Source organism: Kryptolebias marmoratus, linkage group LG14 (assembly GCF_001649575.2).
Source record: "Kryptolebias marmoratus isolate JLee-2015 linkage group LG14, ASM164957v2, whole genome shotgun sequence".
NCBI lineage: Eukaryota > Metazoa > Chordata > Actinopteri > Cyprinodontiformes > Rivulidae > Kryptolebias > Kryptolebias marmoratus.
This window is the reverse complement of record NC_051443.1, coordinates 18,328,700-18,353,727: the sequence shown is the minus strand read 5'-3', so window position 1 is coordinate 18,353,727 and position 25,028 is coordinate 18,328,700. Positions and strand designations below refer to the sequence as shown.

Genomic DNA, 25,028 nt, shown 5'->3' with positions numbered 1-25,028 from the left:
CCCAACTTGCTGTTAGTAAAGCATCCATGTCTAGTTAACTCTGTGTGTGTGTGGGTGTGTGCGCGTTTTCTCATGCATGTGCAACGTTAAGTGTTCCAGGAATCAAAGTGAAATGAGAGGGAAAAAAAGCTCGAGCTCTAAAGGACCTTAACTACGCCCCGAAGGGCAAGCACCCCACTGTCCCCTCCACATGGAAATGCACACATACGCTCACAAGGGGACCACAGAAAGAGGAGAGAACAGAGCTGCCAGCTGCTTATTAGGGCTCGCTGAAACAGGGAAAAAAAAGCAGCTAAATACAAGAAAACGGACCAAAATGAAAGCTATTTTTATAAACTTTGTTTATGCATCAGGGGATTGATAATAAACCCACTTTAGAAATAAAGAACAAGTGCATAGAATCATATTTGTTAATGATCTTTAATCCAAGTAATGGCTTTTGAATGGCAATAAATAAATACTAATTCCAACAAATCCAAACTTATTAACAAGAGCTTTGCATACTGCACTGTTTCTGTGGCAGACTGACACTAAAACTAAACACAATGTCATCAGGATATCCACGTATTTATAATTTACTGTTGGATTTTCTGACGCATCAAAGCAAACAGGCGGGTGACTCAGAGGTCAGTGTGGTCAGATCTGCGTCGTCTCAAGTGTGGGTTTTTGTGAGTGAATTTCTTTTGGTCACGGCAGGATTAAGACATGTCGGGTACAGCTGTAGTCCAGATGAAGGGTGCCACCTGCCCTCCCCCACAGCTCGCTTCATTTTCTTCCCTCTTTCCTCCCATTATTTATGTTTTCCAATAAGGCCAGCGATAACTTCATCCATGACTTTGCTGACAACCCCCCGCGCCCCCAAACTGCCAAACACACACACACAGCGCCTCATATTTGGCATAAATGTTCATACAAGACAGAAAAACAGAGCATCGAGAAATAAGAAAACTTCCACTGGAGGGATTACATTTAAATAAGGTTTCAAAAGCGTCACCTTACATCATCTCTATCAACCTCTATTTATCCATCTTATCACAAAATGTTAGAGTTATCCAGCCAAGGTGGAGGAGATTTGATCTAACTTTGTATAAGTAATGCCAATTACCCAGAATTTTGTTCTATTTGTGTTGATCCTAGTACTGAACTGTATATTGATTTTGACAGATAAGCCTATACACCTTAAAAAGTGTTTGATTTCACAATGATTTGGCCATTTAAACCTTTTGCCCTCATTACACAGTGAGTTTAGTACCATATTGGAAGAAAAACATTTTCAAACAAATTCAATAAAAACTGATCAAAGCTGATGTTTTCATGATATAAAACATTGGGTGAATTTAAATCTATGACCTATTTCTCATCCTGGTTGAATTTAAACCAACTTTGCATTAAACCTTTTGCACAGTAATCACACATCAAATGATTGATTTGGTGATTTTTATTGCAGAATGTGTTGTTCTGTGATGAAATGCATTTTTTGCAGATTTTTTTTGTGAAGGTTAAAACTGAAAATAGAATCCATAAAGATTCTATTTGCTGGGCTTTTCAGGAAAAATACAAAAAACAAAACACTATTAAAAACTCCTCTATAAATAGTAATTCTGTGTTTATCCCAATTCTCCATTTCAGCCTACATTCCAGTCAAATGAGGCCTTCCATCTGACTCAGTCAGTAATCAGCCCACCGGCCGACTTGTCCTGTTCTGTAATAATATTCTAATGAGCAGTGACTGCAGCTTTGATGAGGGCCTGCTACTGCCGATGTCCTGAACTCACTCCTACTTAGGTATTTAAATATATCTGAGAACAAGAAAATGGACCTCCAGCTCCAGTTGTTTCTGTGGTTTCCATTTCTTTCCGTCATGCTTTTGCACTTGGTCTTCATTATTTTCCAAACGCATGCCTTTAAGGGCCTTCTTCTCATGCAACACGGGGTTCGCTTTTATTCGTCTCTTGTTGTTTTCCCCCCCTTCCTTTCTCTCTCATCATTTTAATTTTTTATTTGTTATTGTTTCTCAGGTCTGATAGAAGCCTACCGCTGAACTGTTGCTCTGATCTCACTCCTACCCGGTCAATTAAATCAAGAGTGGTAACGGTGAGAACATGGACCACCAGTGGGAGACTGGAGAGTCGTTTTTCATATCCTCTTTTAAGTTTTCCTTTACTGTTTGTGATTAGCCATGTCATATGATTTGTCTTCACAGCAGGCTCTGTTTAAAATCAGAGTTGTCCTTCCTTTCTCTTCTGTGTTGTTCAGTGTTTACCGCAGCCCCCCTCCCCGTCTGCGTCCTTCTCCATTGCCTCTTACTCTCCTGATTGGCTTGAGTGGGTGAAAAAGGACAATTTGTTATTCTACAGTCTGAAATTACCTGCCTGTCTGTTTAGATGTGGAAAAGCACAGACGGTTTCTCAGTCCCGTCTGTGGCAGAGGTTTACGTAGTTCAAACAAGTTCAAAATCAGCCCGGTTTGTGGAGTTTTTAGAAATGATATGAAACATACCTGCACTAATCATCTTTTGGGTGAACTTTTGGTCCAATGAAGACTAATTAGCATGACTTATCCTTCATAAAATCAACTGTAACCTTTTATTTTTGGACAGGCAGGATAGAAAAAAAAAGTATTTGTTAAATGAACAAATTTGGAGGGAAAAACATCTGAATTTTATGACTTTAAGATGAAGCAGTTACTTTGTAATTTAACAGATCTCTTGATCAATAATCTTGAAGAACTAATTCAATTGTTTGTTTGTTTTTTGTTTGTTTTTTTTACAAGGGCTGATTCTGATTATTTGAAAAGGATTAAGGCCCTTTCTTTTGAGGTAAGATAAGTTAAAAAGTAGTTTACAGGTTTTTAATAATCAACAAGATGAAACAAAACAATTTTTAATTCCCATTTTCACAAAATCCTACTTGATTTGGAGCAGCTTTAGACCAGCTGTTTAGAACAACCGATGAGAGACACTTACTGGTCAAACCCAAGTTTCTCAAACTTGACTTAATTGCTGTATCTAAATGACCAATTCGGTTCCAAATTTGTGGAACCATTTATCTGGGGCAATGATCCGACATTCAGGCTTCACTGAGTTTAATTGAAGATTTAAAAAAAATAAAATAAAAATCTTATGGTAACTAAATTGTCCCTAGTTGTGAGTGAGAGAATGAATGATTTGCTTTTTTGTTTTTATGTGGCTCTGTGATGGACTTTTTATTTTTGAGTGCATGTTCCTTTGAGGTAATATCACTAAAAGAACAAGGTGTTAGTTTGTTTTAACAGTGACTCAAAGTTAAAGTGAACTAGTAATAAATCACCTGCTGATCAATATGATAAAAACTTTTAAGATGCTCGTTTCTCTAATTGGAACTAGCTGATTAATAGCTGTTCACATTTTGCAGCTTGTGTAAATGTTATCACGAGTAAACCTAAAAGTGACCCTCTGAAGTGCTGAAGGAGGTTTTCACGAAGGCAGTAAATATGACAGATGATGTACACCTTGGCAGAGGCCGACGAAGGTGCGAATGAGGGCTTTTTGGTTTTGTTCCTGACCGCGTCTGGCCTTTGTTCAGCTCCCGTTTCACTGTTCTGTCAGTTCTCATACAGGGGATCTGGAATTAGACTAAATAAAACAAACATACTATGGATTCTATTGTGCGCGTGTGGTTTTTAAAACCTCTGCTTTTTCAGGTTGCCTTTGCTCGTTCCTAGATGTAATTTTACTCACGAAAACACTCAGACACTTACAGATGCTCAATATCCAAATGAAATAACATTGTCTTTGTGTTGGAGGACAGATTAATGTTGGCACTCCTCGCTCAGATTAGGAAAAAAAGACATTCTAGTTTTGCTGCTTTGCATTAAAATGAATTGAAGGCTGACATTTTGTCAGACCTCCAAAGATCAACAGTTATTGTTTTTTGTGCCATCTTGGGGCCAGAATTTTGTGGCTACATGTCTAAGTATCGAGTGTGCCTGGCGACTTGTGCAAATTTTGTGTGTGTGTGCACGTGCGTGTGTGTGTGTGAGAGAGAGAGAAATACTTTTCTACCTCACTCGTTGTGCCGCTCGATTGTTTTCTTTACTCATTCTTTGGATAGCGAATGTTTTCCATTTTTTTCCTTTGTCAGTGTGAACATTATTTTGTCTGGTCTGGAGACAGATTGTGACCTGAGCCTCAGCTGAACGACATGTGCAACTTGTGGCTATTTGGCCCGACTTTTTACGAGATTTATTCTTCCACTTGACTTCATATTAAAAAATGGGAGCATTCTTAAGAGGATGAGTCTATCAAAGTGCACACTAAAAACTGCTGGGTTAAATTTGGACTGAGCCAGCCCTGGGTACATTTATTTAACTGAGCTGGGTTGGGGTGTCAGTTTGAACCAGCATACTGGCTTAAATTTGCTACACAAAAAATGGGTTGAAATTACTTATTTATTGAATTGAAGCTAAAAAAAATGTTGAGTTAAAAGCAACCAACCAAAACCTGGGTTATTATTCAACTACAATGACAACTGCTAGCTAACTGGCGCTAACCACCATTAGCATAAGCTACCGATCACAAATAAATATTAATTTAGGAAACTAAACTCACTGTCTTGTACAAACTGAAGTTATTAACAAAGCCAACCAGGTTAAACATGTTCCTTATCATTCATCTTACATTTATTTATTACATCCTAAAGCAGAGGTCCAGTCAGGTCTGATTTGGTCAACTTCTGGCTTAAAATGGCAGACAGTGAAGAACGACACAGCTCATCTCCAACTAAATCAACTGGGTCAAACCTTTTGACCCAGTGGTTGATCAAATCAACCTATGAACCACCAGCTTTAACCCACCAACTGAGATATCAGAATAACCCAGCAGTTTTCAGTGTGTAAGGATGGGCAGCAGGTCACCACTATGTGGAAACTTCAACAATAACATTTTAACTGAAAAAGAGTAATTTTCTAGTATTTGTCTGTTGTCTTTGATGCATTTCCAAGAAAAGCAGTGCCTTAAATGATTTGCAAGTCATTGCCTTCTTTTTATTTTTACATTCACACCTGTTTAAAAAACAGGGTGGCAAAAACCACACTTTTACACATGTCAGAACATAAAATCCAACTCCATAAAAAAAAAAACTGTTTATCATTTATGATTACTGCTGTCTGCTCTTTTCTGGACTCCGAACACCTAGACACATTTACCCTGAGGAACCCATAAAGTCACCTGCTATTATTAGACTAACAAGTGCACAGTTATTAGTGCGCACTAATTAGTGCCTGCTCAGAATATTTCAGTCTCTTATAGCTTTTAAAGGTCTGTTTACTTTGCATTTCTGGGCTGTTTGCCACCCAAAAGCTTTATGATCTAGCTGAGTGCATGGTGGTTTTATCTAAAAGCATGACTGTCGAGAGCGTGTTTGTGTGTGCATGTGTGATAAAAGAAAAAAAAAACTTCATAAAACCTATACCTTTATGTGCTTCTCAACATGTGGGTTCGTGCAAACGTTTGTTTGGACCAGTTTTGATCAGATTTTGTGGTTCTTGTAAAGTTGAATTTGCCTCTTAAACTGTTTGTGGGGAGGTGATTATTGCATTATTTATTTGTTTTACAGTCTTGAGCAAAAAAAATAAAAAATACATGGCAAGTATTTGTCTCGACCAGCTATATATATTTTAAATGACAGGTGCATTATTGTTATTTGTGCTTGGGGCTTTACTTGGCACATAAATTCACCAGTTTTGATTTTTTTTTTATACAAGCACGTTAAAAAACAAAAAGTTTGTCTTGCTGGACAATAAAGCATTCAGCCTTAATCCTCAGAAGAGAAATATAAATATTAGATGGAAATCAGTCATTCAAGTTTGCTGAAAGTTACACTTCTGAAAACTTTATAATTTAAACTCATCAACAAACACGTGCGTACCTCAGTGTTGTTGCAATAAAATGTTGTAGTTTGAGTTTTCCATTCTCAGGTTTCCCTGTACAGAGTTGTTTGCCAGTACACACATTCTTCTCAGTGGGAATAATGTGTTCACCCTGACACATTTCTGTTATTCTGCAGAGACAAGGAAATGAATTATTATTTTTTTATCCCCAGCTCACACTGGAAGGGAGCCCAGACGACATTCTTACAAGGGTTGCACGGATTGCTAGATAGAAGCACGGGGAAAGAGTTAGGCTCGGTTTTGAGACACAAGTAGCAACACAGCGTTTTGTTTTGCTGTAGTTTTACTGAAATTTCCTCTCGTGCCGTTTATGAACAAGCAGGGCTTGACAATTTGTGATTTCAGTCTCTTGTTCAGTTTAGTTTTGTTGACATGCAAAGAGGGAAGGGGCTTTCAGGTGGTGTGGATCTCAGCACTGTCACCTCACAACAAGAACAGTCCAACACTCTCCTGCAAGTCGCACATTCGTGTCAACGTCCTCTCAGTCCAAAAACACCCATCTAAGGTTAATTGCTGACTCCAAATTGACAACAGGAGTGATACTCTGCATGCATGACTGGTTTTGACAATGCCCTGGCCTCTTCCAGCGTGTACTCCACCCATGGAAGCTGTGATAAGATCCAACCTCCACTGACGCTGAACAGAATAAAGCCGTTATGGAAAATGAATGTATAGACAAAACATAAGTCATGGAAGATGAGCAGAGAAAAAAAGGTAGGATTTTTTTAAAAGTTTATTTTCTTCACTTGCATTTTACAGGCAAACATGCTGAAATCAAAATTCTTGGCCCGTTTCACAAAAAACAGCACCACCCCTATTTTTAGCTCCAGATTTTGTGCACTGTTTGTCCCTTCCACTACCTCTCGTCAGTGCTGAAGGCAAATAGCTAACATGCCCATCAAGGTTAATAAACAATTCGTACTTCGCCAGGCTGCAGTTGTCCTCAATTCACGATTCAGATAAAGCTTTCTGCCTCAAACACAGCAGAAACAAAAGTGACAGAAATAAAGAAATAAAGAGAAAAGTGTTTCTTACTGTAAGTATCAAGTCTTAGCAGATGAATGGCAGAGATACTCTTCAAAAACTGCATGAACAATTTGTCACTGCCTGCCCTCCCCCCAGCATGGCTGCCAACCAAGACAGAGCATTCTTAGTGCATTCCAAACAATGAGAACAGGTTATTTATGGAGTCGATTTCTTTGGGTTTCATTGTTTGACCTCTGTATCTGAAACTGTCTGTTAATATGTTCTAAAAAAATCACAGCATTTTGTTTTCTGAAAGTAAAATGGGAACAAGCAGATTTTACTGTTTTTTGCAGATGCAGCAATGACAATTACTGGAGGAGTATTTATACCACCAGCTCTCAGTTGATGGTCAACATTTCACACTTACTGCCAGTCAAAAACAGCACTAGTCTGAGAATTGGACACTTACAACCCAGGCAATAACTTGCATAAATACGAGTGGTTTCTCCTCTAAATGCATGCATAAAACTTAATTTAAATGTGGGCAAACTGTGTCACGGCAGAGAGACGCCAATTAGTTGGCAGCACAGTTTGGGGCGCACATTTCCCTTTGTGGGGACTTTGAAAATTAACCGGGTATGCAGTCTTTGGGTTGGTCCTGTTTAGCAGATGCAAAAGCTGTGCCATTCTTTAGTGAACCAGGGCGTCTGTGTTTAATATTAACTCAAGACTGTTGAACTTTAAAAGCTGAAGTATATCTTTGTTCTTTTGTCTGCTAAATCCGTTTTTTGTTATCTAACAGTAGAGGCAAATTCTGTGAAGATCTGGGTACATTCTGTGGCGAGACATCAACACAGCAGAGAAATAAAGGCTGTGAAGTAAAGTTCAAACAAACATTTGGCCTTCGGTTCGAGCCTAATTTTCTCCTTTTCATGCATGTAAAAAGACGACTTCTCTCTGGTTTACCTAAACTTTTCAGAATCACTTTAGAACGGTGCAACAAAAGTAATTAAGATGACATTTATACTATTGTTGCGTTATTTGTGTCTTTTCATTTATTTGTCTCTTCAAACACCATCTCCTACCTTTCTCTTGTTTTTCTTCGCCCCAGTCCCTCTTCTTTATGTGGGTCAAAACCTCTACCTCCCCTCCACATTAATTGTTGTCTCGCTGTATCACGCAACCATGTGCAGCTGGGACTCATTAGACCTGCGCCTGTCTTTGCCTGAATGCGTGTGTGTTTGTAAACGGGTGTGTCGGGGTAATTCCCCCTCTCGTCTTTGATGAGCAGGTTGGTCCAAGGCTCCGGGCTGAGTCCTGCAGGACGTTTCACACTTACATGATACGACAGTGTTTGTAGTTTTTCGACGCGCTGCCACCGTCTCTCGTGTCAGAGCTACAACTGAGAGAACGTGAGGAAGCATGACGTTCTGGTTGCTTTGTGGTCTTTGGTGGGTTTAAACTGCACAGACAACATGAGATGAGACTCTCCTGTTCAGTGATCATTTAGTCTTGGGATAACCTGTCTGCTGCGGTACACTACCACACAAAGGGGCAACATGATCAAATCTGCCATTTGTCATTTTTTCAATTCATTCTGCATTTCAATCATGCAGTGGTTGTGTGAAACACTGTTGGTGGATGAAAGTAGTAGACATGCATTCTTTTTCCTCTCTTCTTAAATTGTAGCACTGCCTTCTTGCCAAACTCCTAATGTTAAACAATCCTTAATATCAGACCTCAGTGCAATACATGCAGGTACTTGGATGCACTATGAAAAGATGCATGATAGAATCTGGATCCAGTTTTTGGTGCACTAAAGAGGATTTGAGGTTCAGATTTTGAAAATGACTCTTACTCCTATTATTCACTTCTGGCTTGACGTGTTGTATTTTTTTTTTTTTTATCTTTTAATTTACAAGCACCAGCACGTTTTATATCCAAGAACAGAAAATTATATCTGTATATACTATGCGGACATCTACAGTATACACAATGTACAGTTTAGGCCTACGTGTTGACAGCCCTCATCCACAGTTTATAGAAATACAGCATTAACCCTTAAGTGGAGATGTGCTTAATTTCTTTGGGCCAATGTTATGTAAATATGATCAAATTCTTCCACAAGACCTCTGAAAACCAGAGTTATTGAGCAAATTACAACTCTAATTTTTAATAAATGCAGCATTAACAGCTGAACTGACTCTGCAAACCCACAAGTTATATCCTAATCCAGCAGGTTCCAAACTTTTTAGCTTCTAACCCACAAAACAAGAAAGGAAAAACTTAACATTGATTATAGTTTTGTTAAAGCATACAAACATTATTATAAAGCTAAATAATTAGTACTGGCAACACATAATGTTGCCTCAGTTACTACTTTTGTTATGTATTGAGCTTGTTTGGCAACTAACTAAAATCCTTTGAGACATCAGTTTTAGGTTTAATTTGACTTCTGAAGATCATCTCAACGCTTCTCACTTGGAGTTTTATGACCCAACTTTGGATCATACGCCATGCATCAGAAAAAAGAAAACATTTGGTTTTCAATGCAACAGGTTTAAATTGTAAAAAACATAAATAAAGATGAAAATAATTGAAACCATTCAAATAATTGATTAGGGCTTCAGTTTTCTCAGAAAACAAAAGTATAATTCCTTGAAGGAATGCATATCGCCCGCTGCCTTGCATGCCAAAACTTTAAACGAAGCCCTGCGTGATCTGCTCAGAGTATGTGTTCAGCAACTACTGTCACATCAAATTTTAGCTGAATATCTGTGAAACTGCATTAGCCATTTTTGTGTTTGGTAATGCTGATTATCTGTGGCAGCCATCTTGAATGAAGCCGACTCCAAAAAGGTTTCCATTGTAGATGTTAAGTCCAATAATTACTTTCTGAGAATTTCCATAAAATCTACCCAGATCATGAGATATTTTGTAAAAACAGTATGCACACACACACTATTATATGAATGACCGCCTTTCAAGTAGACAGTAAGCAGTCACCACAATGACGCCCTAAAGCCATGAATAAAATTGTTTTAAACTTTAATAGCAATTTAAAATGTAACGTATTTCTGTAGTGCACCGAGTTGTTCTAGGAAATCTAGGAGAGTGGTGTGAGCTCAATGCAGAGCAGACTGTGCCCATTTAACATGATGCATAATATATGAGTGAAGCACAAAGTTGTCTTTGATAAAATGTAAAGTGCAAAGATCACAAATGCAGGGCTTGTGGTTGGTTGCTTGTAGGAGGCCAACCCTCAACCTTTTACAGCAACCACAAACAGCAGTCGTGGTAATAAATGTACAGCACATGAAATGGACATAACCCGAAAAGGATTAGGAAAACATGCAGTCTAACAAGGCTATTAAAGTTATATAATAAAAACAATTTAAGCTCCACAGCACATTTCCATAGTTGGGAGTAGTTGATCTCTTAAAAGTGTTAGCAGGTACCATTAGTGAAACAATACACCCTTGAAATAAAATATATAATTATTAAATATGCCGTCTGTTCGTTCTCTTAAACGCATCTTTTATTTCTCTGAGTTGCCTCTTCTCCCAGTCCCTGACTCTTCATCATGTAGAGGACCAGTCTTTTAAAGCCAAGGTAAGATAAACTGTGGATATATATTACATCTGGTGGGGAGAGCCTGTCTGGTTCAAAATAAGAGACAAAAGGAAGGAAAAGTGCCAGTAAGATATTGGGGTTTAGGGAAGCTGCAGTCAAAGCGAGGCAGGGAAGTGATGAGAAACGTACAGACGGGAGAGGTTGACTGAAAGGATAGCAGAGAAGCTGGAAAGAGAGAAAACGAAAACAAGAAATGTGAGCCTAAGAGTTTCTTAATGCATTTTACATTGCTTCCAGTGAGATCAGACGCATATCAAATCTCCCAAACGATCAGTTTGGGAGGGCAGACACATCATAAAGAAAGAAAACAATCAAATATATACAACAACTAAAGATTTCACTAACTTTGGTAATTTTAATACAAACTACGTTTCAGGTTTTTTTTTTTAATTTAGTCAATGTGAAGAGTTGTAGTGTTAGAGTTTTTTGTTCCAAACCTAAAAACCTGATTACAGAGTAGATGAACAGCTGTTACGTCGCTGTTTTTATAATGCACTGGTACTTGCTTTCAGTCTAATTGGAGAACATGTTTCATACATCGCCAGTAGATCTGTATCTAAAGAAAGAGGTTTTCAGCACATGGACAGTGATAATCAAGTTCACATAAGCCCACATAGAGGCACTTGTATAATAATTTCTGATTCATGTCACATTAAAATATATCAAACACAAAAAAAGTATGTAGTGGGAAACAGACTACGTAGAATTACACAGCCTTTCTTTACACAGATGAATCAAAAATCATGGAAAGTTCAGAAAAAGCTGAGAAGTAAGAATAAGTCAAAGCAGAACTTGTTGTATTTATAGGTTATTTTTAAGTCCAAGTTGCTATGCTTAAGAAGACAAAAAAGAATCTGTGGCAAGATGCACAAAGCAGGAGATTCACATCATAACAGGCCATAAAATATAACAAGTGAAGGTCACTGATACTACCAGTCCTAACGGGATGAAACAAATTATGGCAGGTTTGAAACCATCATTGGCTGTATGTACTGGCATCAAAACTTCATGCATCAAAAAACTTAGCACAGGAGCTCCTCAGGGATGTGTGCCGAGTCCTTTACCTTTTACTCTGCAACAAAAAACTGTTCTGGCTAGAATGGTTTTATTGCTGCTTGGGGGAAGATTTTCTTGTGCCTGTTGCAAAATCCAAATGTATTACTCAAGTGCATTCCTAAAGTAGCATTTAAGAAACACTATCATTTACAAGGAATAACGAATCAAAGCTTTGCAACGCTTCAAAAATAAAGCTGGTAAATTTTGAAGAAAACCTTTGACAACTCATTCATTTCTAATCAAAGCTGTCCTTTGTGATGCCCCGCTCCCAGTGTGGAAGGTTGAATTGATCAGAAATAGGAGTAAAAAGATGTGCTCCAAGACACATGAAAGTTGAATCTGCAAGAATCAGTAAGTGAAAGCTTGTGTATCTTTAGTTTATAGTCTGTGTTTATGACTAATGTGAATCATGTATGTTTATACTTCAGTAGTTCTTATGCATTGTGAAAATTTTGCAGGGACATAACTGTAGAAGTACAGTATGTGTGCATGTGAGGCATCATTTCTATTTGATTTCATGCAAGACAAAGCTCCAACGTCTGCCATATGGAGGTTGTTACAGTGGAAAGGAAAGCAAAAGAGTCAGCTTGTGAGCGCAGGTTACACAGACTGGACTCTGCAGGAGAAGATGGAGTGCAAACGCACACAAGCGGATATTGGACATTTACCAGAGAGAATCAGAGATAAGGAAATTAAAGAATCTTTTTCCTCTGTCTGATTTGGTTTGTTTTCTCTCTAAACAGACAGCAAAACCTCAGCATTTAGAGGCTCCTTATGAAATACTCTGAAATTCTTCATGGGACACACATGCACACTCAAGTTGTTTTTTTGCTTTGTTTCGCTTTGAATAAACCATCAATTTTGATTTACAAGCTTAACAGACATTAACCAACTCCAACAAAACACCACTTCCCGCCAAATTCAGCAGCTGCTAACTTTGAACTGCTGGAGGTCCCCAGCAGACGCCATTCGAACCAGTCAGAGCCATCTCACATCTGGATCTGTAGGTGACCTGAGGGGGCAGACAAGAATGCCAGTTGAAACCACAACTGGCATCACACAGCGTCTCATGCTACAGTGATGGAACTGTGGGATGGCTACTCGTAAAACACGAACACACACACACACTCGCTATAGAGCCGCACGCTGGACATGTGGGACCGCTGCTTTTACAGCTCGTACTTTTTGCTCACATGTACCCAAACATACTGAGCACTGTGCAGAGTGCGACACTGCGGTTGCCCATTCTAGTCGTGTTACGCTCAACACAGCGTTTTCTCCACAAGTGGAAAGCTTGTGAGGCTGTCTGGGTTAAACTCAGACCACAAAGCCTACAGCAAACTGCGGTCCCCATTAAGCAGTCGTCATTTTTGACAGCCTAATAAAGTCAGATTTTTCCTTTTTCCAGATAAACCTTTTTTCTATTGTTTTAAGCTTCAGTTCCAAAGTTGAAACTTGGTTCTTTTGTCTAAAGTGTCCAGAAAATTGTGGGCAAGAATGTGTTTTGGAATGGTGTGGCTTAATAATTTTATCTGTTTAATCGTGATTCGGTATGGAAAAATAAATCTGATCATATAACAAGAACTCAGATCATTTCTAAAGGCAACAAGAAGCAAATCATATGCCTTGATTTGAGTAAAAATTTTGGAAATTGCTGTAAAATATTTGTCTTACAGGATTCATACCAGACAAATGTAATTTGTGTGTTGAGAACCATTTTTGTTGCGATTATCTATCCTTCCCCTCAGTGACGGCTGAATTTTTAGGACATGGGGCCAGAAGCTGTTTATTGCATTTGTATGGATCCAACATGTGTTTCTCATTTGCCACAAGAGTTCCCTTTTTTTTTTTAAACTGTAATATGTAGAAGTTGTGGTTCTCTTACCATTGAGACATCACATTTTCTCTGCTGCACTATTATATTTTATTATTAAAATGAAACATCAGCATTGCGTAGCTTTGCTTTTTGATAAATTGACTACAGATGAGCTTGTTATGCGCAAAGAATAATCTCAAAACAACTAAATGTGGGGCGTCAAAAGCACTGTGTGGTTTAGTTGCACAAGGATGACTGTGGTTTATTGATAAAATAAAATAAATGTTTTTTTGCAGCTCTTGAATCGTCAAAGTAAACAAATACATCTTAAAATAGCTAAAGCATCCTTTCATCACTGATTTCAGCTCTCCCTGAAACCTTCAAGTGCCTGTATCTGTGTTCTTGAACCTGTATTATATGGCAGATCTGGTGTAGAGCACACGTAGACAATGACATCAATCGGACATCTTCCGCTGTGCTGAAAGGATAAGTGCATCGCTAAAAACCTCATCAAGGTTCCTTAGAGCTCTGAGCTTTTGAGACCAAATCCCAGGCCTGCAACATGTGAGCATACACACATCAAACCATCGCCGGGCTCATCTTCTCCACGATTACCCCTCTGTGAGGCCCAGCAGGAACATGTTTGCTTGAAATGAAGCAGGCATTGTTTCACTCTGAAGCAGAGAGGAGGAGAGCGAGCCGGCTGTTTTCTCAGGGCCTTGTAACGTCTCAACATTGTGAGATTAGTGGGTTAACTTGAGGCTTAACCCTGGATTTATAAAGCCTTGGTGGTTGTTTGTGCTGCAACAGATCATGTAATTATGGTCGCTGCATTACATATCTGATCCCACTCAGGTTATGGTGAGACTGTTTAATCCAGAAATATAAAAGGATCCTAACTCAGAACAACCCTTGAACTTTATTTTAAAATATGCTGAGTTTGGGGGGGCGGAGGCTGCTCAACAGTTGACTTTTCTCTAGTGTTAATAAAAGCTCTCTAATAACTAATTATGTCAAAGAGCGTATGTTAGCATCCTGCAGAAGCTTAGAAGTATTAAGGGTTACAAAACACTGGAGGTCTACTCATACTCAGCAGGTGATGTTTGAATACTGAGCATTTTTACTTTTTGTAGCTTTTAGCTTTCTATCCCTATAAGAGGGGTGATCGTGTGTGTGTTTTAGCAAAATCTCACACACATTTTAATAAAATTCTTAGAAAATAATTATTAGATGTCCATCTACAATTGAATAACTTTTGGATTCAACCTGATTTAAGATGGCCACCACAACTAATTAACCTTAGCAAACACAAAACTGGCCCTAACTCAGTCATTTTTACAGCTATTTAGCTAAAATTTAGCATGCTTGTAGCTGAGAATCACCCCCAATATATACTCTGAGCACTAACTCACTTTTGTTTAAAACTTTGGCATCAACTTAACAAAATATCTCATGAACCTATAACCAAATTTTATTGAAACTCTCAGAGTAATCAGTACATCTACAACTGATTTATCTTTCAACATTCAAAAAAAAAAACACTTTACTTATATATGATACCATTTACAATACAAACTGTACATCGGAGGAGTGGGGTGTCATATGATGCTTTAAAATGATCTAAACAAGGTTTACTGTTTATCCAAACAGTTTACTAAGATCTAGATTTGTTACTCAGAAAGATGAATGACTAACCCATAATTTTAAGGCTATTAAAGTCATTGTAGATTAAAGTATTTCGCACAGGGAGCTGAGACAAGGGAGACATACCAAACGACATTTCTAACTCAGAAAGGAAACATGTTTGCAAACTAATGTATCTAGAGGATGTAGTTTTTAAAAGAAATGTAATGCATTTACATTACATTTCATTCATAGTTACACACACACCATTCCTGCCACAGCCCTCTTGTAAGCCCTTACCACAGCTCCTCCCCACGCAACCACAAAAAACCCTCCCAACATTTGCCACCTCACCTCATGTTGAACATTTACAATCTGTTCTCACTTTATTTTGATGACCCTCACCACATATAGCAACTTTAACCGCAAACCAACGCATTGACCAGAGGAAGGATAAGAGCAGCTGTAATTTCATCAACATGAAACGGGTATCCAGAGCTGCACATTTATTAGGTTTTGTACAGAAAAGTATAGATCCACGTTTGTCCACAATACAATATAGTTCGTCGAGCTTCACACAAAGACTAATCACCTAAATTCACCCCTGCTGCAGCGTCACAAAATAAAGTTTTTTAAGTTTTAAATCCATTTATATTTATTCAGAACAACACACATTATATATGTAGATGTCACCTAACGACATATGATTTCTACTGAGCACATTTTTTGAGGGTCTTTTCTTTAAGGCTTTCAAATAATCACTATTAGGTGTAAACAGGGAAATGTAAGGGATGTTTAAAAATTATTTCAGTCAATTTCAAGTTGGCAAATAGGTGGCTTTTGAGTTAGCAGGAAAAAAAGTGCTGCTTTTGAAGATCGTTGCCACAAAGCTGTACAATCCTGACACCATTCCAGCATTTTTAATGCAGTACTTTCTAAACTTGCAGGGGATATCCCTGCGTGAGTCTTTGCCATGTGCTTGATATTGTAGCTTTTAAAATCTCTTGTGGAAATATCTGAAACTTCCACTTGCCACGCTGGCTGTAATTATCTGCAGTAGATATGCTTCATAGATACATTCCGGAAATAAATATTGACTTTACAATAAAAAGGAATAAGAGTCCAATTATAAACAGCAAGCACCAAGACAATGTCAAGCAGCAAAGCAAACAGTAATAATCAAAAAATCTAAAATGTTAATTGCATTTTGGCCCTGATTTGCATACATTATGTTACATCAAATATTTTGTTATAAATGCAATAAGAGCTTCCCATATGTGTTGCTACATCTACAGTGTATACTCATTTAAGCTTTAAAACTTTTTAAATTCAGGCCAAAAAACCTCCTGCATCTTCTAAACACAGCGTGTTTAGCTGAATGCTTTCGGCTGTTTTTCTTTTAACTTGTGAATTTGTTCAAAAATCTTTTAGAAGGACTCGACATTTTTACAAAAAAAATAAATTATCATCTGCAGTAATAGAATAAAACAAAATACATACAAGAGGAAAAAAAGCCAAAGGAGTCAGCAAAGAAAACCTCAAAAAAGTGCCAGTCGCCCAATCACTCCCACCCTTGCGGCAGCCCACCCACTGCTGCAACGCAGTCACTCCAGAGGAAACATGATTCCTGTGGTACATGATGAAGAACAGAGACAGTGACCTTGTGTAAGCTTGCACTCCTATTGTCAGTGTGTGGTGCTTCGGTTTAATTTAATCCATCCTACACGTCTCTCTATATGAAGTTGGAAGTTTTATAAAAAAAAAAAAAAACCTCAACAAAAGAGGGCTTGTCTTCAACCATTTGACGTTTTTCATGAAAATCCATAAAATCAGTAGCAGATGTGAAAGGTACTGTCTGTTCTACACAGCTTTAAATACTAAAGAACCAAAATGTTGGTGCAGAAATCTCAGTCATCTAGGTCATGACAATTCTGTGTGCTTGAACTAAGTCAGATGGACGTTTCACCGTAATCTAAAAGGGAGCTTCCGCCTTAGAAGTCGTCGCTGGGACAGTCGCTCCAAAGTCACCCAACCCACCCACCCATCCATTCATTCATTCATCCATCCATCCACCCATTCATCTCGGGAGTTGGCAACATGACAATGATATGAAGCGTCTCAATCACAGATTTCAAGATATGACTGGAGGACACTCAAGGTTGCTCTGCAGGTGGAACCCAAAGCTAGTTCCTCTGTTTAATGTTGGTTTCCTTCTCTCCCCTTTCAAATCATCAGTCTCCTCTGTGAATAGATGGATTTAATTTCCTTATTCCTTCTTTCTGTTCTAGTTTTTTTTTTTTGCATCCTTTTTAGTGAACAGGTGTCACCAAAGAGTCCATTTAAGGCTTCTACACCTTGAGTTTGGATTCTGACTTTTTTTTTTTTTTTTATCAGCACATCCAAACCACTTGCTTGTATTGTTCACTCATAGGAATTCAGGGTTCGGATTTCCACTTTGTCACAAAGAGATTGGCCAGAATGGGCTACACTAAAGGCATCATGGTGCAACTTGTGTCTATAAAAGTTGTCATTGCACTTAAAGTGCTCTGGTGCTTTGTGAAATTGAACAAGTGTATTCCAACAGAATACAAAACAGCTCTTGGCCGCAATGTTAGCTTTTACTTGACGCAGTATACATTATCTTAAAATAATAATTTTTAAAAACTGCTTTTGCTTTGCTGTGGTAAAGAAAAAAATCACCATTTTATTCATGTAATTCTAACAAATTTAAAGTATTAAAACCAAAACCAGGGAAGGCAATGGTTAATGTGGTCTCCGCGTACACAAGCAGCCAATAAATTAGTCTTTATTTGATTCCATGTCAGGCCCTAATGCCCTGCATGTTGACTCTGCTGTCAGGCATCCAGTGATCAAGAAGTAATAGAGGCTTTCTGCTGCCATAGGCGCTTCCAGCAACCAGCAGTTAAAGCTGAATCATGCCAGAGTTTGAGCGGGGGAAGCCAACACAAACAACAAATATGTTTTCATTTCGACCGAAGGCATATTTGCCCGGAGAGTGCAGGGTGGAGGGGTAAAGGTGAGGAAATGAAAGAAGAGGCAAAGCCGAGCAAAGGAGAGAAGGGAGAAATAAAATGGATGAAGTGAGGCACAGGCGGAGGATGAGAGGAGGAGGACAGAAATCTTTTGGCCTCGTTCTCGTTCCAGCTCTGGAAAATGTTTCATGTTCGTTCCTGACTCGAACATTAAATGCATGTTTACATTTTTTGTTTTTTTAATCGCCTTACAAAGTGCTTTAAAAGATGATACTAGTGACTCACATTTTCGGACTCTCAGTTTCTCCTGACACACACTTTAAGTTTCTGTTTGTCAGTATTTTTTTCCTGTCTCTCTCTCCCTCCCCTTCCCTCAGGTCTTCTCACTCTTTCCGAAGCAATAAACAGAGGACTCACCTCAGCGCAGGCCAAGGCAAATGTTTGAGCCACCTGTTGCAGGAAACCTGAAGCCCTCAGGAGATGTTAGGATGGAGTCTGAGGTGAGGCTGCCATCCAGGTACAGGTTCCCTCTAAACCAGGAAAAAAACGAGGGAAAAGCAAAAATGTAGAGCTCTGTCTCTCTCTCTTAAATGTTTTAGACTTCAAATCTAAGAAAAATGAATAAGATATCAGCTTGTTCAAGTGACTGTGGTGGTTATACAACAGATAAGATCCTCAAGTTAAAAATAGATGTTATTGTCTTTAATTATTGCTTATGTTAGCTCTGTATGTTTCCAAGCTCAGATAGCATAATTATAGCATGACAGTTTAATTTTATTTGTTTTTATTCAGTTATACAATGTTTGACTGAGATATTGGAGCAAAAGGCTTAAAAAAAACACTGTACACATTCCAACATTTTTTGATTATTTGTTATCTTGTGCCATGTATCTGTATAAAAGTTAGTTCCTGGTTAAAAAATAGAAAAATAAATTATTTAAGCTTTTCTATATGTAGCCTGTTATAGAGTTTATCATTGCTGGGAGGGAGGGGGAGCATTATAGTGATCATTACCAGCTGAACATGAGGTCTGAGCTTTTTTCCTATCCATTAAAGTTGACTTATCATTTTACACAGCCACTAAAATTAAATAAAGGCCTTGCATTGCAAAAACTCATCAAAGCATTTAATCAGGGCTGAAGTATTTCACCTCTAAGTCAGAGCCACGGTAGTGAGTTAAAGAGGATATTCTGTCAGCTGTGTATGATGATAAGGAGGAGGACCTAACGAAAAAGAAAAAGTGACATTCGAAACTTTGTTTTAAAACAAAAAGAGAATCTGAAGCACTAACGGCAAAAAGCTGAAACTTACCACGAGCAAACACCTGAATAAGGACAATAATATGTGAAGGAGCACCTCACACCCTGAAGGAAGTAAACGTCTGACTCCACGCAGGTGTGGTGATCAGAAAACTCAGACCTGGTGTGCTGAGAGAGCAGAGAGCAAGACAGCCTCGTGAAAAAAACAAGAAAACAAATCATAAACTAAAAAGACATTAAACTATACCAAGATAAATTTAACAGAACCTAACAGAAATCCAAACACTATAACACATACAGTTTTAAAAATGCACATATTTGGGTCTTAGAGATAATACTTAAAACAGCTAGACACTCTTTGTGAAGCTCTCTAAATTGGAGTGTGTGTCCTTCATCCCCTCATTCAGATTTACAGGAGACATTACAGAGGCAGGAACAATTGAAGTACCCAAGAAGAGAGTAGATAACTAATTTTTAATGCACTCTTTAATGCCGTGTGATTGGTGCTCATTACTTTACAGCTTTTTTTAAGAGGCGTAGTGAGACACTTGACTCCACTCTTTACAGACACAAAGTGAACTCAGTAACTCTTGAAGAGTCTACAGTCGTTGGTCTGAAAAGTTCACACCAGTACAAACAGTGGAACGAGTATGCAGTTTGGCCATCAACGTTATCTTAAAGCTTTTAAATGTTAACATTAACAACTGTTGGGTATATTTGCAAATTAACTTGTTTTTTTTTTAAAGAATGATGCCTTCAATAAATGCACTGATGTTGCATTAGGTAATAAATGACAAAATTCCAACTCTCAACTAAAATGAAATGTTAATCATAGGTTCTGGTTCTTAAACAATAATCCAACAGTTGGAAGAGCATTATATTCTTATTAAGACATTTTATCTGTTGATAAGAATTTGCAGCTAATTTCAAGGCAAAAATAAAAAGGTATTTAGTTCCTACATTGGAGATGCAGTGAAAACACCATAAAACATTAAGTTTAAGTTGGTTAGTGATGCTAAATACTTCTTCTCTGAAGTGGGATTATGATGTACTTTTTCACAAATCATAAATTGCCATCTGAATAACTAGTTTTTTAAACCTAGGATGCTCTAAACAAAGTTCAGGGTTTTTCTTGTTTGTTTTTGTTGGTTTATTGGGCCATCCAAATATATGCCATCAAGTGCATATATTTATTTATTTAAAAATGTGACCCTTTTAAGATGAAAAAATACCTTCTGGAGTATCAATTAAGTGACGACAACGTGTCAGTATATTTGAAACATTTCACATTTTACACGTGACCTCATTTTAGCGTATTCATTTAAAAATATTGGTTTGTTTAGGTTCAGGCAGGGGCGCCACCAAGGGGGGAGTCTGGGGGAGCAATGGGCCGAGCCCAACACTGATGCCCCCCTACAAGCCCTCCCTAGCGGTCCTTCCCTTCTGAGTCCCAATCTTTTGTTTGGTGTACATTTTTAATTTCCCCTAATTATTTAAGATTAGTAAAACCCCAGAAACATACAAAACAAACTATAATAGCATAATAGTTTTTTAAGAAATATGATTTTAGGAGACGATGAGCTTCAACAGGTTGAGTAGTGATTGAGTTGTTCTCAATAAGCAATATCAGCTGTAAATTTAAAAAAACTAAAGAAAACCTAAGCAGATCTGATTCCCTGACTCCAGTGTTTTTTTTAAATAACTTATATATGATTACTACATAACAAAACTGCTACATTTGTGGTGTGCCACTCCAACATTAACAATGGCCCTCATCTTGCCTCCCCTTTAAAAAAAAAAAAAATTCTGGAAGCACCCCTGAATTTAGGGAAGAAGGTGTGACAAAAAGCCATCAGGCTGTAAAGGACTAAAAAAGGAAAATATCAGTAAAAACGAGCCTAAGAAGAGAGGAGGAGAACTCCTGGTTCACCTTTTGGGTTCCAGGAACTCCCTTGGTCTGCTTCCAATGTTTGCCCCCCCACCAGCCTTTTGCAAATACCCCCTGAAATCACCTCCCACCCTTTAGCCCCAAATTCTCTGGCAACTCCTTTAATAACCCCATCACCCGCTCTTCCTCTGAGCCCCCCCTCACCCCTCCTCACCCTTTGGCATCCCGTTCAAACTGCTCAGCAAACAACTCCCCTCCTCGCCTTCTTTCTCAACACACACACACCCCCTCACACACACACACACACACACACCTTGTAATTACTGTGGTTCTTCAGATTATTCACCTTTCCTTCGAACCTGCACGTCCTTCTCCAAATCGGACCTCGAGGCTTTCTCCCTGTCCCCCTTTTTTCCTCGGGTCTCTCCGGCACTCACCGGGATGTAAAATATTCACAGCTGCTGCTGCGGTCAGGTAGCACAGCCACAAGACTCTGAGCAAACAGAGGAGCTGTGAATGTGTGAAGCCAATGGTGTACGTTTCATTTGAGGTCCAACACAGGTCCGATAGACCCTAATGCAGTCAAAACAGAAACCGCATACTGAGCCTCGCCACATGCCCCAACAAACCAAGCACCAAACGTTCCGGGCACAACACGCACACCGAAAAATAAATATGTAAAAAATCAACACAGCAAACAGTTTTGGGTAAGATGTCAGGCGCTCTGCAGAAAAGGATGAAATGAAACTCAGATATCACTGATAATCAGCGTGAAACATCTGTCTTGAATAAATGGAATGCTTTTTAAGTGCGGCCTTGTAATGGATTACGGCCAAAGGCAAGAGCACATTAAGTCACGTTAAAGTTGCAATAAAAACACAACAAGCCAGCCTAAAGAGCTCGACGTCTTGTACTGTAAAAGAAGATTTCCATCCAGGCCCTCGGAGTGAACAAAGTGGACAAATTTGTCTCAGATATCTAAACGTTTTGCTCCACTTTTCGAAACGCCAAGAAGACCTTAAATGGAATATTCTACATTTCTGGAGCTGGACCACATAATAATAAAGACATTTCAGGCCAGGAATGCCAGCCCTTGAACTTTACGAGGGAGGGAGAGAGGAGGGAGACCGGTGTCTTGAACACATTTCAAAGTAATTGTACTTGATATGTCGTTTACAGAACACCCAAGTAATCATATAAACAAAGGACTGGATGCCCTGGGAGGATGAAAGGAAATTCGAATCGCCCTCTGATGCATCATACTTACTCACATTTTGACATGAGCGTTAGACACTGAGGATTCCTGAACACAATAAGAGGATCGAGGGCCTTTTCGTAATAAACACAGTGGGACGGACGGACACCGGTGGGTTCCATCATATACGTGGAAATTAACTTAGACGCACGAGCGCGCAGAAACAGATGGCAGAGGGCTGAGCGCGATGGCCGACGAGCGAATCGGGACCGCCGCAGTCTCGGGCAGAGTGCCTGCGTTAACCTGTTTGAGCCAGCTAAAGGGCTGGAAGCTGTCTGAACTTTTACAGGAACATGATAGAAAGTTTCAGAAACTGCGAGGGGGGAGAAAAACAGAGACCTGTTGGACCCAGACGGCCACATCGCGGAGTGTGGCTTTAAGAAGAAGCAGAGAGAAGCGAAAGAAAACATGACATCATAGTTAATTAGAATCAGGTGATAAACAAAGGAGTGATATTTATGTTATACCATATGCCCTGCTCCATGTGTCTTTCTGTCTCGGGGGGCACAGCAACAGGTTTCAGACACGTAAGGTCAAGGAGGAGGCTTTTCCCAGCTGCCGGACCACACTGATGCACACAGGACGCTACCCAGCCGCCCCAATGTGTCTCTGTGGGTGTGTGTGGGTTGGCCATTTCTGAAACCTGTTTCGTCTTTGTTGTTATCGCATAAAGAACTGTGTTTATCCTCAAGGAAGCCATGTTTGCCATGTGTACATGTACCGGAGAGGTCTCTGCAGAGAGAAATGGAAACCCCTGAAGTAATCAGAAAGGTTGTCTGTTTCTTTCAAAACTCTAATCTTTTACAGATTCCTAACTCACGCCTGGTTTTAGTTTGATTACTCAAGAAGATCATTTTGATGTTTCTATGTCTGGCATGAAATGTCTCCTGTTCTTCAGAATAATAGTTTGGCAGATTAATATGTTATTTGATGCATTTATTAGATTTGAAGCGCAGTTCACCACTGGATCCATTTGCTCAATCCAGGTAACGTCTTTCCATCAGCGATGACTAATAGATGTGCTCGGAAGCTTCAGAAATGTTCTTTACAGTGAGTCACGCTCGTTTACTCATTTCCTGTACCCACAAATTTTTGTTCAGGGTCGCGGGGGCGGGGTAGGGGCTGGTGCCTATTCCAGCAGCAGTCAATGGGTGAGACCCTGAACAAGTCACAGTCCATCACAGAGGACAAAAAAAACAACAACAGCAAAAAACGTGCACATTTAAGAACAATTCATAATTTAATCTAAGACGCGTGTGAGAGGAAACCGGAATACCGAGAGAAAATCCACAGATACAGGGTGAGAACATGCAAACTTCACACAGAAATACCTCCACAGCAAAGATTCATGCCTGAGACCTTGTTGTTGTTGTTGGGAAGCGACAGTCCTAACATGCTACCTACTTGGTCAATCCGCAACCTCAGAAGTCTGAATTCACATCTTGAAATCTTTATTCGCATCACCTACATAATGGGATAAATTGAATATTTCAAGTGGGGTTCTGTGGGGAGATTATAAGCAGTCAGTATCTTACCTGTTGTAGATAGCGCTCTGAACAAGCAGAGTTTGGAGAAACAGACATTAGTTCTGATGGGATTGTTAAGATGACAGCCAGTCTGAGTGAACAACAGTGAATAATGTTGCCTTCAAACAACTCCAGTCTCAGAAGTTTCACAGTGATTAAAGCAAATGTTTTATAAACCTTAACATCAAAACCAATTTTCTAACCAATTACATGCTTATTTAGATAAAAGGTTATTTATACTGAAAATATGTAAGTATGTTACCAATAATGTTCCATGACTAAACCCATATCGCAAACTGGAATATGATCAGTTTACTCGATGAGAGTAACCATCTGATGAAAAAGGAAAGCACAAGAAAGTTTTAGATTTTTACACAACGTTACTTTTCACATGGAATGTTGTTGGTGACAAAACCAACACAGTTGTCAGTGAAAATAACCGTTCAGTTCAAAAGTGGCGTGGTGTAAAGGTTTCTAAAATAATGATCACATGAGCCGCTGTCAAGCTACTGAGACCAGAATTGTTTTTAAAAGAGCAATTATTCACTTTGGTCTTGTTCCTACTTTAACAAGCTCTTAGCTCGACTGTCCGATCAGAACTAGTCTAGCCTCTGTGATTTAAAGAGACATCTACAACAGATTAGATACTGACTGCTTACAACCTTTCCACAGAACCCCACTTTAAAATCCAGACCCATTCCTTTAAGTGAATAAAACATTATTTGAAAGCACCAGCAAAAGCAAAGTTCATATCCAAACTAAAGTGTTTGTGATTTTAAAGCCATGAAAAATAAGTAAAGTGCACTGAAGTTATCCACCACCACACAGTTAATGTAAGATTTAATAAATATATTTTCTTTTGTTTAGGGTCCCAAACCCTCCAACATTTTTATTTCAAGGAAGCTGAGATAAAACAGTTTCAGATCCCTATTGTCACCAAAAACACATCCTTTGCTCCCATTTATTGTAGCTAGAACTTTGCAAAAAATATAATAAAACTGACAGAATAATTTGCAGCATTTGTTTACCTTTCCTATTTTCTTTTGGAGTGTTAAAGAAAGAAATAAAGAACTGAAGTCAAACCA

The 25,028-nt window shown here is 38.8% G+C and overlaps 1 long non-coding RNA gene across 2 annotated transcripts in view; it reads right to left on the bottom strand.

The window, feature by feature from the left end:
• LOC112450333 overlaps positions 1-19,444 on the bottom strand; it is a 35,160-nt gene extending 15,716 nt beyond the window's left edge. For both annotated transcript variants that reach the window (XR_003038905.2, XR_003038907.2), the window contains exons 1-3: positions 19,327-19,444; positions 19,166-19,238; positions 18,433-18,545 (exon numbers count right to left, since the gene is read on the bottom strand). This is a non-coding gene — a long non-coding RNA (uncharacterized LOC112450333). The remainder of the gene's footprint in view (positions 1-18,432; positions 18,546-19,165; positions 19,239-19,326) is intronic.
• Positions 19,445-25,028: the final 5,584 nt, after the last annotated feature.